The sequence below is a fragment of the Anas platyrhynchos genome, chromosome 16 (genome assembly GCF_047663525.1).
Source record: "Anas platyrhynchos isolate ZD024472 breed Pekin duck chromosome 16, IASCAAS_PekinDuck_T2T, whole genome shotgun sequence".
NCBI classification, from domain to species: Eukaryota; Metazoa; Chordata; class Aves; order Anseriformes; family Anatidae; genus Anas; species Anas platyrhynchos.
This window is the reverse complement of record NC_092602.1, coordinates 15,274,669-15,291,494: the sequence shown is the minus strand read 5'-3', so window position 1 is coordinate 15,291,494 and position 16,826 is coordinate 15,274,669. Positions and strand designations below refer to the sequence as shown.

The 16,826-nt window shown below is 47.9% G+C and overlaps 1 long non-coding RNA gene across 1 annotated transcript; it reads left to right on the top strand.

The window, feature by feature from the left end:
- Positions 1–3,856: 3,856 nt before the first annotated feature.
- On the top strand, positions 3,857–7,544 carry LOC119718620 (uncharacterized). The gene is made up of 3 exons (XR_005269731.2): positions 3,857–3,980; positions 4,477–4,731; positions 5,274–7,544. It is a non-coding gene; the product is annotated as an uncharacterized lncRNA (long non-coding RNA).
- The last annotated feature ends 9,282 nt before the right edge of the window (positions 7,545–16,826 follow it).

The window sequence follows — 16,826 nt, the reverse complement described above, 5'->3', positions numbered from 1 at the left end:
CCAGTGTGTTTTATTGTGTTCTGTAAGAACTATGGGCCATGTCAAATTAGAGGGTATTATTATGCGGTTATCTTTTAAATATACCCATCCATCTGGTTTCATTTTACCTTTCAAATCTTCAATTAACTTTAAGTCTTCTTTTGTATAATTTGGATATAATTTGGATTTTAGTGTCTGGTATCAAAGACAATGCCTTCACCTCTGTTATTTCAGCTGCCTGCTTAGCCTCCTGATCAGCCAATCGATTTCCAGTTTCAAAATTGGCGTTCCCCTTTTGGTGTCCCCAACAATGCATGATAGCTACCTGTTCTGGCTGTTTTACAGCCTCTAACAATTTTAAAATTTCTTCAGCAAGTTTGATCTGTTTTCCCTGAGTGGTCAGCAATCCACTTTCTTTCCAAATCACTCCATGAGCATGTACCACGCCAAACGCATACTTAGAATCTGTCCAAATGTTTATTTTCCTTCCAGTGCTCGCGTAAGAGCAATTGTCTCAGCTTTCTGTGTGGACGTTTTGGGGGTAATGGTTTGGACTCGGTTACCTGTTGAGTGGTTGTAACAGCATACCCTGCCTTACGTTGTTCTTGTTTCACAAAGCTGCTTCCATCAGTATGCCAAGATTCGTAAGAGTCTTCCTTAAGATCGGGTCGATTAGAATACACAGTCTCCATTGTTTCTATACAATCATGGGTTATGGGTTCATCCAGAGTTCCGCTAAGGAAAGAATCTGGATTTACGATGTTAGTGAGCACAATTTCCACATCATCTTGTTCTACTAATATTGCTTGGTATTTTAAAATCTCTGAGGTGAAAGCCAATGGTTTCCTTTTTGTTTCAAAACTGCTGAGACCATATGGGAGACTAACTGTTGTTTTCTGTCCCATTGTAAACTTCTGAGCTTCTTGTATATTTATAACAACAGCTGCAACAGCCCGAAGGCATCCGGGCCATCCTTTACTTACTTCATCTAATTGTTTAGAGAAGTAACCTACTGCTCGTTTATAGGGACACAATCTTTGTGCTAGTACTCCCAAAGCTATCCCTTGTCTCTCATGAGAGAACAACCAAAAGGGTTTTGAGAGATCCGGTAATCGCAAAGCCGGAGCTTGCATCAATTCTTGTTTAAGTTGTTTAAAGGCTTTTCGTGCTTCTCCAATCCAGACTAACTTTGACTGATTAATCTTTATCAATTCGTATAGAGGCTTTACCATTAGTCCATAATTATAAATCCAAAGGCGACACCAACCTGTCATTCCTAAAAAGGCTCATAGCTCCTTTACCGTTTGAGGTTCTGGAGTCTGGCAAATGACTTCCTTACGTTCAGTTCCTAGTTCTCGTTGTCCTCCCGAAATTTCAAATCCCAAATAGGTCACACTTTATTGATCCAGCTGGACTTTCTGTCGAGAGACTCGATATCCATTTAAACCCAGAAAATTAAGAGTCAATAAAATTCAATATTCAAAAATTCAAAAAGAAAATTCAATAGTCCATTGAATACAACTCCCTTTAGTCTCGGTAGCTATTAAGAGATCATCTACATATTGTAACAAAGCACCTTCAGTGTCTGGAGGCATCCAAGTTTCAAGTTCCCTTGCTAATTGGTTTCCAAAAATAGTGGGGCTATTCTTGAATCCTTGAGGTAGTAGTGTCCACTTAAGCTGCGTCTTTTTGCCTGAGTCGGGGTTTTCCCATTCAAAGGCAAATAGGTTTTGTCTTTCTGTGGCTAAGGCCAGAAGGCGTCTTTTAAATCCAGCACGGTAAACCAGACTTGACTATAGTTTAGTCTGCAAAGTATAAGGGTTTGCCAGTGCTGGATGTATATCCTCGGTGATTTTATTTATGGCCATCAAATCCGGAACTAGCCTATTGCTTTTTCCATCTGCCTTTTTAATTGGTAATATGGGCGTATTGTATTCTGATTTGCATTCAATCAATAACCCATACTGCAAAAATGCATCAATTATCTCTTTAATCCTTTTCCTATCTTCTATCCTCAAAGGATATTACTTAACCTTAACGGGTTTTTTACTTAACTTCAACGGGTTAATGGCTTTAATTTAATAATTTTTAAGGTCACATTTTTAGCTCTTCCAGGGACTTCGGAGGCCCAAACTTCTGGATATACTTGATCTGTGATCTCTAAAGGTATTTCACTTTTAGGCTCAGTTTGCATTAGTGCCAAGCTTAATACATTTATTAGTTGCTCTTCTCCTATTCTTAATTCCATTTTCCCTTTTTCAAAAACAATTTCTGCTCCTAATTGTTCTAATAAATCTCTACCTAAGAGTGCCCATGGGGAGTTAGGCATATATAAAAATCTCTGTATGCCCCATTGTTCCCTCACTTGTACTTCAAAGGTTCACAAAAATAAGCCTTTTCGGTTGCACCTTTTACCCTAACATAATCATTCCATAAAGGCATTAATGCTTGATTTAGAACTGAATACATTGCCCCATATCAATAAAAGTGTTGCTTCTGCAATGTTTGTTCTGTGCTTCTCGGGTCTTGATATCCTCCTAGCTTTTTACACTGGACTGACTAGACAAGCGACTTGGAAGCTGTCCTGAAGGGCCTCAATGCTTGTTTTGTCATCATGGCTCTGATCTGAGCATTTCTTGTCTTGCAGTCGCTGCTTGAAGTGCAGATCTCTTTCAGGTCTTGTGCATCACATTCGGTTTGAGATCGCATCTGTTTCCATCCTCACTCTTGCAGAAGACATCTGGGCTGCATCAGGAGCTCTTGCTTGGGAATTGATTTCCTAAGTGTCTTCTTATGGGGTTTTCCCTCCCCATCCTTCTGGTCTCTTGTCTTGAAGGCAGGCTTTTTATGCCTCCATCATCCCAGTTCTGGCAATTGCTTCCAGTTGCATGTCGTGACATTTGAGTCTCTCCTTGGGTCTGCTGCAGAGCACCTGTTATGACTTGCTGTTGCCATAGGGCTTTCCCCTGGGGGTCACTTTTTCTTGTGCCTTGTGTTCTGTGTTTTGTTTGTAGCATGCCTGCGTGTGTGTTTGGTCTGGAGCTGTCCTGCCTGGCAGCTAGTGATGAGAGCTAACGTGGTAGTCCATGGGTGTGCTAATACATTGTCTGGACTGTTTTGGCAAAGACATCTGGTCTGCCTCCGGGCACGTACTGAAGGGCAACTGGCACAGTGCCCTTCTCTGTGGTGTTTGGCAGATGGTGGGGGAGGGAGAGTTGAGCTGCTTGTGAGCAGGTGCTCGCATAGTGCTTGAATAGTGCTGGAGGAGAGGTCTGTTGTTGAATCGTCAAAGCTTGCAGATGTGGACTGTTTTTCTTTTTTTTTTTTTTTTTTTTTTTGCAAGCCTTAGATAAACCTCAGGAGGAAGCAGCCAAAGGAAAGAACGCCTTCCAGAATTGTCAAGCTCTCATTCGGCAGCTCAGTGACTGGCTTGGTCTACTTCTGAGGTGCTGAGGCAAGTTGTCCGCTGTTTCGAAACGATAATGTTGTAAATGGGGTCCCTTGTGTTGTTGAGGGATGATGCTAATGCTGGTACCTGTATGATTATCTTGTGACTGTTTTCATTTAATAAAGCTGAAATGCAGTGTACAACCTGGGACGTCACACCCAAAGCTGCCTCTGGCAAGGTGAGTGAGGAACAGATGTAGCAGTTGTTGTGTTGCAGGTCTCACTGTTACTCTGAGCATCCCCTCTTTGTCTTTTAGAGTTACTTGCTTGGTTGTATTGTCCCTTTAATATTCAAAGCTGCACCAAAAGCATGGGGATTGTTGCTTCTAGAAACACTCCAGGTCTCTTCTCTGCACTCTGCATGCTGTTGAGCTAAGCCTTATAAAAAAGTAAATAAACCACAGCTGCTGCTACTCTCTTTCTCTTTCTACTTTCTTGTGCTTTGTCCCTCCCCTTTCCCAGGTGATTGGGTTTGGGTGCTGGGTGGGACCAAAAGGTATATGAACCCCAGGCATGCCATCAGATAGCTCTTTCTGCCTGGGCTGCTCTTTGGGGTAAGTGCTTTGATTTTCCTTCAGTCAGTTGCAGGGTTCTCTAGGCATGCTGGAATCTATGGTTTTCTAGATTTCTAAGTGCTTGCGATTCACTTAATAGAAGGATATTTAGTAGAGGCTGCTGGCTCACTGTTTTTTGGGATGGTGGGACACTCTTCTGTTTTTGAGCTATACTTGAATCTCTAGATGAATCAACCCACTTGTGTAACTCTCTAGAGGACTAAAACCAGCTTGCTTACATGCTACAAGAGGCTTGACCTTGTAGGTGCAGTATGACCAAATAGACTGAGCAGGGTTGCCTTTTTTGTCTGTGAAAGATAAGTCTGTGACTACCTCTGTTGGGGCTGCTGTGCATTCATGACCTTTTGGCATTTGTGGAATTCAGGGTGTTTTTTTTATTTATCTGGCTCTGGTCTCTGTGTTTGAGTCCTCTGCAAGGAGCTTTACTGTTTGCGTGTCCATTGTGGATGTGACCTTGTCTCTTTGTTTCTTGTAGCCCAGGGCATAGACATGGAAACTTAAATGAAGCTTGAGGGTGAGTGGACAGCAGAGGGGACCCTGAGTTGTTCGGTGGACTGTGTTAGTCAGTTTCATGTTGGGCTGGCTTTGCAAGCGCCTTGCAACAGCGGAGTATGTCTCCTGCCACATTTCTGAGGAATGCCAGATGTCAGCGGTTCCAGTTCCTGAAATGCTGGAGATGCTCAGAGCGCAAGAGGAGCTGGGAGCATGATGTATCTCCTTGGGATGTTAGGTGAGCGAAGTGGTGGTACTGGCTTGGGGCATGTGGCTCTGGAGCTTCTTGGCTGTTGCAGTAGGGGAGGAAAGAAGAGTGGGTATAGACTGTTTTGTGGATTGTCACGTTTGTCTGTTCTTTCTCCCTGGTGTAAGCCCCGTGACCTTGGCTTGGCACACTGAATGGAAGTGCTCAGCCTGGGTTGGGAAGGTGAGTGGTGAAAAGTTGGAAAACAGGTATTGTTTTTGGTGTAGTAGTCTCTTGGTGCACCTCTGGGTGACTCCTCTTTTGCAGGGACGAAGAAGGTACTGGTAACATCCTAGCTGGCCTCTGTGGTCCACATTGATGGTGGATTCTGAGCCCTGAGAATTAAGTTGAGGTGGAAATCCTGTGTGTTGGGGAGTGGTTGGCAGGGGGAGGCGGGGAGTTGTCTGGAGGGTGTCTATCTGATTTCAATAGCGGAGCAGGTCGGTTGACTACTGTTTTGTTTCTGAGGAGGGTGTTTCACTGAAAGAAATTTGGCTGGTGTGCTGGCGCTTGATGGGATTTTATTTCTGCAGGTGAAGAGGAGCCTTGTGCCTGAAGCAATGTCCTGGCTAGCCTTTGTGTTCCTTGGTGAGGATGGAACATGCTTCCCAGCATTACCAAGCTAAGTTGGGGGGCAAGTGCTATGTTTGAGTTGGGGTTGTGAATGCACCCATAGGGTGCGGGTCTGTGCTTTTAAGTCACTGCAGCAGATGGGGCCTTTCAGGATTCATCAGGTCAGGCAGAGAGATGATGTGTAGGCAGTTGTGTCACGTACAGCATGAAGCCATGCCAGGCAGGGCAGTCCCAGCTTGTCATCTGTGTTCTGTGTTGCCTGTGCTGTTGCTCTTGGTGCTCAGCCCAGATGACTTCTGCAAGAGTGAGGATGGAAACATGCGATCTCAAACCGAATGTGATGCACAAGACCTGAAAGAGATCTGCACTTCAAGCAGCAACTGCAAGACAAGAAATGCTCAGATCAGAGCCATGATGACAAAACAAGCATTGAGGCCCTTCAGGACAGCTTCCAAGTCGCTTGTCTAGTCAGTCCAGTGTAAAAAGCTAGGAGGATATCAAGACCTAAGAAGCACAGAACAAACATTGCAGAAGCAACACTACAGGACAGACAAACAGAAGGAAACTGTCCTGCCTGGCGCGCACACTCACGCTACAAAATAATCCCACTTCTTCTGTTAGCCTGCTGACCCAGCCACAAGCAGCCTGAACATGACCCAGCCTGGACCACCCTCACAGTGGCACCAAGTATCTTCAGCCAGCTGGCTCCATGTTGCTCTGGCTCCCAGCTCCCATTAGCCACCCCAGATATGCAAATATCAGGTGCTCCCCAGTTTAGCTCTCAGATTGCTGGATGGTGAATTCCCTCCACCTCAAGAAATGCACAGGCACTGATTGTCATCTTAGTCAATTGCCAGGCTCATCATCAGCTGCAAAAACAGAGTATCAGCATTCAGTAGCATGCCAGCCCCAATGCCCACCTTCTCCACAATGCTGATTACTATTGATGCAACATATGATTGTGCTCACCTGTTCCTCTCTGAGTCCAAGCTCCAACAGTACAGCCAGCATCATCCACACCACCTGGGAAAACAAAGGGATTAAATGATTATTGCATTCACAACACATCACCCAATGATGTTTGTTTGTTGTTTTTAGTGTGTTCCATTTTTTTATTATTAATAATCTGCTTTTGCTCAACAGCATACAGAGTGCAAACAAGAGAACTGGGGTGTTTCTAGAAGCAACAATCCCCATGCTTTTGCTGCGGCTTTGAATATTAAAAGGACAATACAACCAAGCAAAGAAATGGAACTTTCTTAACTGGAATTAGCTCAAACTTTTCTTTACATTGCAAGAAAAACCTAGGAGCAGAACAGATTATACACCAACAAAATCAATTCCATTTTAGGAAAAATCACATACTCTCATCCCCTCCTGTACCTCAGCCGCTTGCCTGCCCCATGTGGCAGATGCTTCCATCTTTTCTCTTCACCCACTTATAGCACCTCTAAAAGGTAAACTGGAATTTTACTCTATTGGATGTAGGAAAATAACTGCAGTGACAACCACACCTCAAAAATTAACAGCTATCTCTGCTTATCACACACCAGAGTCACTCCAGAGGCAGCTTGGGTCGAGATATCCTGCACTGCGCAGTGCATTTCAGCCTGAACAAAGAACACACAGGCAGAAAATAAACATTCAGCTGCCAGCAGTAGCACCCACCCCTCAACAACATAAGCGACCCCATCTTTAGTTTTAACCTTTCAAAACAGCAGGCCACTTGCCTCTGTACCTGCAAATTAGGTCCAAGCTTGAAAGGAGCAGCCAGCATCACCCATGCCACCTGGGAACACAAAAGGACAAAATGACCACTGTGCTTGCAAGCACCCACCTGCCACACTGCTCCTCTATCCCAAACAGCCTCACCTCGTTCCCCAGAGGGAAACACCTGAGTGTCTTCCCTTCGCTTCGGATAAGGGATGACCACGCTGACAACACTAACCTTCCCTCAGTGCTTTGTGACATGAGCATTTCCCTTCCCTGTCTACGACTGCACAAAGTACCTGCAAAGACAAGAGAAAAGCACACTCTCAGGCACCTCACAGCCACAGCGTACCTGCTGCAATACCTCTCTCTTCCCAGCTCCATTACTTCAGCTGATCACCAGCTCTAACTGAGATTCTTCGCTCACAGCGCCACAGCAAACTCTGCCCAGGCCAAACAACACACACTACACAAGCTACATTGCTCAAGACACAGGAGCTGAAACATTCCTGCCCAACGATCAGTCGCATCGCACAGGAAGGACGCCACACACTCCCAGAAACAGAACCTACCAGTCCTGAGCAGCTCCCCACCTCCTCCCACCCGCTCAGCACACACACTATTTGCCACGCTCAGCACACACACTATTCGCCCCTCAAAAAAAAAAAAACAAAAAGTTAGAACATACACACACAAAAAAAGCAACTGAGCTCCATGAATGCCAAAAAGACATGCACACACAGCAGCCCCAGCAGGGGTAATCACAGACTCACCCTTGGCAGATGAAAGAGGTGACTGATACAACCCTGCTCAGTTTCTTGGTAATCCTGCATCTATGCTGTTAAGCCACATGTAGCATGCAATCAAGCTGGTTTTAGTCCTCTGGAGAACTACACAAGTGGTTTTATACATCTTTAGATTCTAGTATAGCTCAAAAACAGAAGAGTGTCCCACCATCCCAAAAAACAGCGAGCCAGCAGCCTCTACTAAATATCCTTCTATTAAGTGAATCGCAAGCACTTAGAAATCCAGAAAACCATAGACTCCAGCATGCCTGGAGAACCCTGCAACTGACTGAAGGAAAATCAAAGCACTTACCCCAAAGAGCAGCCCAGGCAGAAGGAGCTCTCTGATGGCATGCCTGGGGCTCATATACCTTTTGGCCCTGCCCAGCACCCAAACCCAATCACCTGGGAAAGGGGAGGGACAAAGCACAAGAAAGTAGGAAGAGGGCAGGCACAGCAGCAGCTGTGTTTTATTTCTTCTTTCTTTTTTGTTTCTTTTTTTAAATCTGCTTTAGCTCAAAAGCATGCAGAGAGCAGACAAGAGACCTGGAGTGTTTCTAGAAGCAAAAATCCCTGTGCTTTTGCTGTAGCTTTGAATATTGAACTGACAATATCAGCAAGCAAGTATCTGAAGCTTCTTCAACTGGAATTAATTTAAACAGGCTCACCATCATCCTCAAACACAGAGAACCAGCATTCGCTAGTGTGCCAGCCCTAATACCCACCTCCTCCACAACACTCACTGCTACTGATGCAACATAACGTTGTGCAATACCTCTCTGTACCCAACTCCTTTACCTCACCTAGCTCCACTTGAGAAATGTGCCCAGGTGGTGCCGCGCTCTAAATGTGCCCAGGCGCATTATTTAGTGCCCATAAACCTAAACCTAAACCTAACCCTAACCTGTAAATAACTGACCAAAAATAAAACCCTAAGAACCTAACCCTAAGCCCTAACCCTAACCCCAACCCTCACCCTAAACCCTAACCCTAGCCCCAGCCTCTAACTCTAACCCCAGTTCCTGAGAACTACGTTTCCCGGCATGCTCTGGGCACCCAACATGGCCTCCCGGAAGCCTTGTGCCGGAAAACTAAACCTACCAGCATTCTCCGGACAGCCAGCACGGCCAATGAGAGGCCGAGTTTTCGACAACTATATTTAACAGCACTCACTGTAACCCTAGCCCTTACCGCCCTTACACAAAAAAGCCTCAAGCCCTAACCCTAAAGAACCTCGAAACCACTACAGACCTAACCCAAACTATTTACTACACTAAACCTCTGAAGACCTATGTCTAAAACCCCTAACCCAAAATCTTAGGACGCTCAAAACCCAAACCCAGAAATTAAGACGCTCAAAACCCAAACCCAACCCAAAACATTACGATGCTCAAAGCCCTAACACAAAACATTAGGACGCTCAACAGCCTCCCACTTCACAGCATGGCCGGCACCCATGCCACCCGTGGCCGGACACTCGTGTCCTGGGATCGCCGTCCCAGAGCTGCTCGAGGTCAGACCCGGAGGCCCGTGCTGCTAGTACACATGTCACCCAGGACCGGAGCACAGGGGCGCATGATGGCCGGCCGCCACTCCGCATGGGACAGAACCACAGGTCTCCCTGACGGCCAGTTCCCGAGGAAGCGGAACACAGACTCCCCATTCCCGCCACAACCGGCCCCACGCCACCCGTGGCTGGACACCCTGGTCCTGGGTTCGCCATCCCAGAGCCACCCGAGGTTGGACCCAGACTCCGGTGTGGCTAGCACATGCATCACCCAGGACCGGAGCCCAGGGGCTCGGGATGGTCGGCCGCCACTCCACACGGGACAGAACCGCCAGTCTCCGGGATGGCCAGTCCCTGAGCCGGCAGAGGCCAGCCTCCCACTTCATGACACGGCCGGCACCCACGGTGCCCGAGGATGGACCCCCGGGATACGGGACAGTCGGCCCCCGCACAGCCCGTTTCTGGACACCCATGTCCCGGGATAGCCATCCCCGAACCGCCAGAAGTCAGCCGCGGACCCTGGTGCAGCTTGCACATGCTTTGCCCAAGACCGGATACCAGAGGCTAGGGACAGCTGGCCGCTGCTCTGCACAGAACCGAATCGCCAGTCTCCGGAACAGCCAGTCCCCGAGCCGGCGGAAGACAGCCTCCCACTTCACGGCATAGCCTGCAAACTTGGCACCCAAACTTGGACCCCTGGGACATGGGGGTCTTTTCCGAACACACTGGCCCCAGGATCGCCGTACCCGAACCACCCGAAGTTGGCCTCAGACCCTGGTGCAGCTAGCACACGCGTCACCCAGCACCGGAGTCCAGGGGCTCGAGACTGTTGGATCCTGTGCTGCTCTCGGCTGAACTCCCGGACACAGGACCACCGTCCTTGTGCCTCTCTGTTTCGGCCCTGGACCCCGGTGTGGCTAGCACACGCGTCGCCCTAGACTGAAGCACAGGGGCTCAGGACGGTCAGATCCCACACCTCTGGATGGAGGCTACTGGGAGCTCAGAACGGCCAGCCACCACTCCGCACGGGACCAAAATGCTGGTCTCTGGGACAGCCAGTCCCCAAGTCGGCAGACGACAGCCTCCTGCTTCAGAGTACGGCTGGCACCCACGCTGTCGTGGCCGGACACCCGGGCGCCAGGATCACCGTCCCCAAGCTGCCCGAGGTTGGACCCGGACCCCGGTGCGACTAGCACACGCATCCCCCAAGACCGGAGCCCAGGGGCTAGGGACAGCTGGACCTGGCGCCACCCAAGGCTGAACTCCCAGTTTCAGGACTGCCGTCCAGTGATGCTCAAGTTCAGCCCCGGATCCCAGTGCGGCTAGCACACGCGTCATCCAAGACCCTCGGAGCCCAGGGGATTGGGATGGTCGGATCTCGCACCTCTGGATGGCGGCAACCAGGAGCTGGGAATGGCAGGCCGCCGCTCCGCATAGGACCGAACCCCAGTCTCTGGGACAGCCAGTCCTTGAACTGGCGGACAACAGCCTCCCACTTCATGTTACGGCCGGCACCCACGGTGCCTGAGGACAGACCCCCAGGACATGGGACAGCCAGCCCCCGTGCAGTCCATAGCCGGACACCCGGGCCCTGGGATCGCCGTCCCCAAACCGCCCGAAGTTAGACCTGGACCCCAATGCGGCTAGCACACGCATCGATCAAGACCGGAGCCTAGGTGCTAGGGACAGCCAGACCCCACGCCGCCCAAGGCCGAACTCCCACACATGGGACCACCTTCTGCGAGCCGCTCGAGGTCGGCCGCGGAACCCGGTGTGGCTAGCACACGCGTCGCCCAAGACCAAAGTCCAGGGGCTCGGGACAGCCAATCCCCAAGCCGGCGGATGACAGCCTCCTGCTTTGCAACACAGCCAGCCCCCACACCACCCGAGTTCGGACCCCCGGTACACGGGACAGCCAGTCCCTGTGTCTCCAGAGGCCGGCTCCCGGGATAGCCGGGCCCCATGAGCCTGAGAACATCCGCCCCGGGTCAAGGGACAGCCTGCCCCCTTGCCGCCTGAGACTTACACCCTCAGGGCTTGGAACTGCTGGCCACCGGAGGTTGGACCCCCGGGCCCTGGGAATGCTGCGCCCCCATCCACCCGAGGACGGACCACAGGACAGCCAGCCCCTGTGCCACCCATTGCTGGACTCCCTGGCCCTGTGATGGTGGCCCCCACGCCGCCCAAGGCCAGACCCCAGAGGATCAGGATGGCCACCTCCCGCCCCTCCGGAGGTAGGCAACCCAGAGCTCAGCACGGTGGCCATCCCAGAGTTCGGGGATCCAACAACTCTACGACTTGTATCAAAAAAACGAAGAGCAAAAGAATACAAGGACGGCTAAATCTCAGGGCGTAAGGAGGTTACTGAAAACAGGGAGGCATCCTTTGAAAAAGTTTTATTATATAACTACTGAAAAGAGAAAAGATTGCAAAACAACATGGGAATGTACAAACAGTATGGGAAGCCAAAACCAGCCTGAGTACCAACTTGCAGAATAGCTGCTCTTTCTCCGCTCTGTGTACATTGAAGGGCTCCTATGGAAGAAAGGTTTTTCTTGGCACGGATGTCAAAGAATCCATCTCCAACTGAAACGATACAGAACAACTTTTGACACAGAAACAGAAGTCAAAAGGCTCAGGCAGCATTTCACTAAGGAGTTCTCAAGGAGCTCATGGATAAGCTATGTTTTCACTTTTAACTCTTGAAGTTGTCTGAATTGAAACAGATGACTTGAAACGTGACTAATATGCCTAGACTTCTGTTTAAGAAGTGTCCTACAGAAATTGCCAGAGCAGGAATTCCCACGTTAAGGAAAATAACAGGAGGTATAGTGGGAAGCGTAAGAAAAGAACTAGGGGACACTTGATTAATAAGACTTAATGAAGGACTGTTAAAACAGCTTTTTAAAGCGAGGTCATACTTTATAACGTGGAGTATATTTTTGTGTTCTTTGAACACAAAAGGGGTGTTGGACCAGGTGACCTGTGGAGGTCCTTTCAAACTCAACCAGCCTGTGATTCCTTTGCAGCCACTATGCAACCAAGTAGCAAGTACAATTCACAGCAGATAAACATGAAGTAATGAAGAGGCAGAAGGGGAAATCAGGCCTTGGTACTGCACACAATCCTATGAAAACATCACTTCAATGCTCATCAGCGTTGAACAGCAACTTCCCTGTTTAACCTTTTAGAAAAGGCCTAGGAAAGGCAACAAAAAACATCACCAATCTAATCAAAACTCAAAGGTAGCCTTGCTATCTTATAAACGGAAGGTTCATTTGCATCTTGGATGCTACACAAAATTTTGTTTTTGCCCACCTTAAAAAGGTCACAGTAGAATAAAAACAGTTTCAGCCAAGAGAAACAGGGATTGCCAAATGTTTGGAACAGTTTCTGTAGAAAAGGACTAAGAAAAAACCTTTTTCATGTGAAAAAGAGATGAGGGAAAAGATGATGTCTAGTATCATAGAAGTTGAACAGATATCGATCACCCATGTTCTCTGTACATACAGAAGATGGGGGCATCACAAGCTAGCAGGAAGCAAATTTCACTCCTCCTGCCCACAAGCACACACAAAATAAAGGCAGCGGTTCTTCACATAGTGAAGCTAGCTCCAGAGTTTACACACAATGCCTAGTTAAGGCACGTGACTGCTGTGACCCACGGATGCTAAGCGTTTACATGGGTTCAAGGGATATGGCCAATTTTTACAAGAAATCCATTAAACATTTCTATACTCCAAGGCATTTGCTTGTCTTACAGTGCAAGTCACAAGTATCAGTCTATACTTGTTCTATTCTGCTAAGATCACAGATCTTTGGTCTGACTTTCTGCGGCCCTTGTTACATTGTCACAGCAACACAGAGGCAGGAAAACATTGCTGCATACAGTAACAAAAGACTGAGTCATAAAAAGAACAGGATAAAAAATGAAACTGCACACTATCTTAGTTCAGCAGTACATTCTATATGCATGCTTTCACCCTGAGATCATCAATAAGAGATGATAACCTCTAAGACTGAAAACAATACAAATTCTACTTAGTTCTTTGAATGCAAGGCCGATGCAGCAAGTCATGCAGCTGGAAGGAACCTGAGAAGAGGATTCAAGATGTTCCATTCCAACATTGAAAATTACCTTTCAAAAGCCATTTGTCAAGCAGAGCATAGTTTCCCATTTGTTGAACAGGCAGGCCTAGCCAAATTTCAACCCTAAACTTTCAGGGAATCTCTACAGCTCCCAGTGTACATGTTACTTCTGTACTCACCTGCAGGTTTTCCCTCTGAAAAAAAAGTTCCAACTTTCTTCCCTTCTACAGTATCTGTGATGACATGACCCGAGATGTTTGGGTGGATTCCATTTGCAAGGTGAGCTGCTGTCACCTACAATGAAGGATAGAGCCACTTCCCGAAAATGCATTTGTTATTTGAATCCCCATCCTTAACAAGAATTCTTATGTTGGAAAAGGCCCTTAAGAACATCAAGTCCAAACATCAACCTAATGCTACCACTAAATCGTATCCCTAAGTGCTATGTCCACACGTCTCTTAAATACTTTTAAGGATGGGGACTCTTACCACTTCCCCGGGCAGCCTGTTCTAATGTGTAACCACCCCTTCCATGAAGAAACGCTTATTTAGTATCGAGATATCCAGTGCTGGTGAATAGAGTTGTTCCTCCCTAGGGGTAGGGCTTGGCATTTCCCTCTCCTGAACTTCAAAAGGTTCCTGCCTGCCTGCCCCAGCCTGTCAAGGTTCCTCTGAATGTGCCGCCCCCGCCCCCACACAAGGGCCATTTCCACAGAAGCCACCGACCACCCACCGCCTCGCTCCCTCCCAATTCGGCCTGCCCCAGGGCGCCACTGACCACCAACCTTGTTGCAGCACCATGCCTCAGCATCCCAGGCTATCCCAACAGCTTCCACCCATCAGGAGGTCCCAGTTGTAATAAATGACTGAGTCCCAAATAGGGTTACAATTCATGTTTACAATTTATTAAAGGAATAGAGGTAAGCAAACAGTGCTTGGTGCACCGGGAGTCTCTGCTCCACCAAGACGCACACCAGTTATACACCAGTTACCTCCCTTAAGGGATATAGAGAAGCTCTCTCAGATACGGCAGTCTTACTTCTAGTGCATGCAGCCGGAGGTCGGTCTAATTCTGGTCCTGTTGGTGGTGGAAGCTGGGGCAACGGTGGTGCTGGTGGAGATACCACAGCCACTGGAGGGGGAGCCGCCAGGGGTGGATTGTTAGGATATGGAGGTGGTAGGTTATCCAACGGCTCACGTTTATCTTCTTTTTCTTTTTCATGTTCTTCTTCTTCTTCAAATTTCTTACCTGCTTTTAGTGTAAATATTGAGGCTGGAAAAGGACGTGGAGTCCTCCTGATCCATAATCCTGCATAATCACTTTCTTCCTGGCTAAAAGGTTCCTTTGAATTAACGTGGATATTTAAGGCCTGGCAAATCCAGTCTTCAAAGGATCCAAAAACAGGCCGAAAGACATGTAGTCTTAAAGGCTCCTTTGGCCATTCTGTCACACAATACTGGACCATTTTTAATTTACTTTTTCCTTTTCTGGGGTCCCTATCATTCCAATTTCTAATCGTTATTCCTAATGGACTTTCTGGTGGTATGACTGGTAATTTTCTCCCTTTCTTCTGGTCTCTGGTCTTCGATTTTGTCTGACCCATCTAGGAATTTTACTATGGCAATTCCCACAGCCCTTGGTTACCTTAGTAAGAGTGTCTTGCAGGGGGTTGAGGACCTATCACACACCCACAAATCCTATAGGAATCGCTTCGGTCCTTCACCGGCCAAGTCCCTCGCAGGAGATTGGAACCACGGTTAGAAGACCTCCACAATCGCTTCGGAACTAAGTTCCATCTCAGTCACACTCTTACACACACAGGCAACCGAACCCCACCCAACCGAATGGTATACGCTTTAAATGCTTACGACTCTGTCGTCTTCGTTTGGATCTTCACACACAGAATTACGGGCAAAATATAGTGCTGCAGCTGGCAAGGGAGCTGAAAAAAATAATCAAATCTTTGCTTACCTTTATTCAGGTTCAAGATGCCATTAGGCCGACCTGACTCAAACAGCAGCCACCAAATGGTGGGGGTGCCTCTCCTAGATCAAACCAGAAATCAGGAACCAAAGCCCTCCCGGACGAGCCCCCAGTTGTAATAAATGACTGGGTCCCAAATAGGATTGCAATTGAAGTTTACAATTTATTAAATGAATAGAGGTAAGCAAACAGCACTGGGTGCGCCGGGAGTCTCTGCTCCACCAAGACGCACACCAGTTACATCAGGAGGCTAGTTTTTATGCTGCTAGGCTAATACATATTCATTACTACTTCTAGGAAAGGCAGGGTTATTATAATTAGTTCCTGGAATCTGAACCCTCCCACTGGTGCATGCGTTATCAGTCTCTGGTGGTCCCTCTGGGGGTCTCTCATGCTGAAAGCTCGTAGTCTTCCTCCCAGGCTTTTCCCTTGTCCTTTTCCTTTGTCCATCTTGGCTGGATGTCAGAGACTTGCATAGTGTCCCATGCAGCAGTTGTAATAGTTAGCAGTTATTCTGAAACCCCTTTGTTCTCTTATCCCCTATTGACCTGAATTGCTGGACCATTCCTTTGCAAAATACAAGAACTATATACATTAACCACTCTGGTTTTCTTAGACTTGCGGTTATACATGGGTATGTAAGACAGAAGGTCACATTTCATCATATCATGTGGCCCGAGCATTGTTCCATATTGACACGAATCAGATGAACACATTTCACACTGTTAAGCTCTCTTATCACTGCAAGCATATCTCAATACCACCTTCCTTCCCTCTAAAAGATGTAACTGTGCAAAAACATTTTTATTCCCACAACCTTGATCCCCTTACCCTGAAATCCTTATTCCCCTTAAACCTAACAACTTTAACCACAACCCTAACCCTTATTATCAACCCCCTAACGCTAATGACACTGACCTTAATCCAAACCCCAAACTGCCCCTAACCCCAGACAACCAACAACGAAACACACAGACACAAAGATGGAAACTACAAAAAAGGCAAAACCCTGGATACAGGCCCCAAATCACAAACACACGACCAAAATGCTACAGAAAAGCCCCAGACACAGGCCCCAAACGCTACAGCTAGGCCTCAAAAGCTCAAGATGCATCCCAAAGCAAAAATGCAGACCCCAAACGTTACAGAAAAGCCCCCAAACCCAGGCTGCAGAAGTCTACAAGCAGGCCCCAAACTGCCAACAGAAGCAGGCATCAACCACACCCAGATGCAGACCCCAACTGCCCACAAACAGCTCCCACCCCCCCACCCCCTCCCAAGAACTGGACTCCACCCAGACACAGGCCCCAGACCCAGGCCCCACCCCCCCAGACACAGGTCCCAAAGGTGTACAAGCAGCTCACAACCCGCCCCTTCAGAGACAGGTCCCAACCCCCTGCCCCCCCCCCCCCAAAACATGGGACGCAGAGGTGTACAA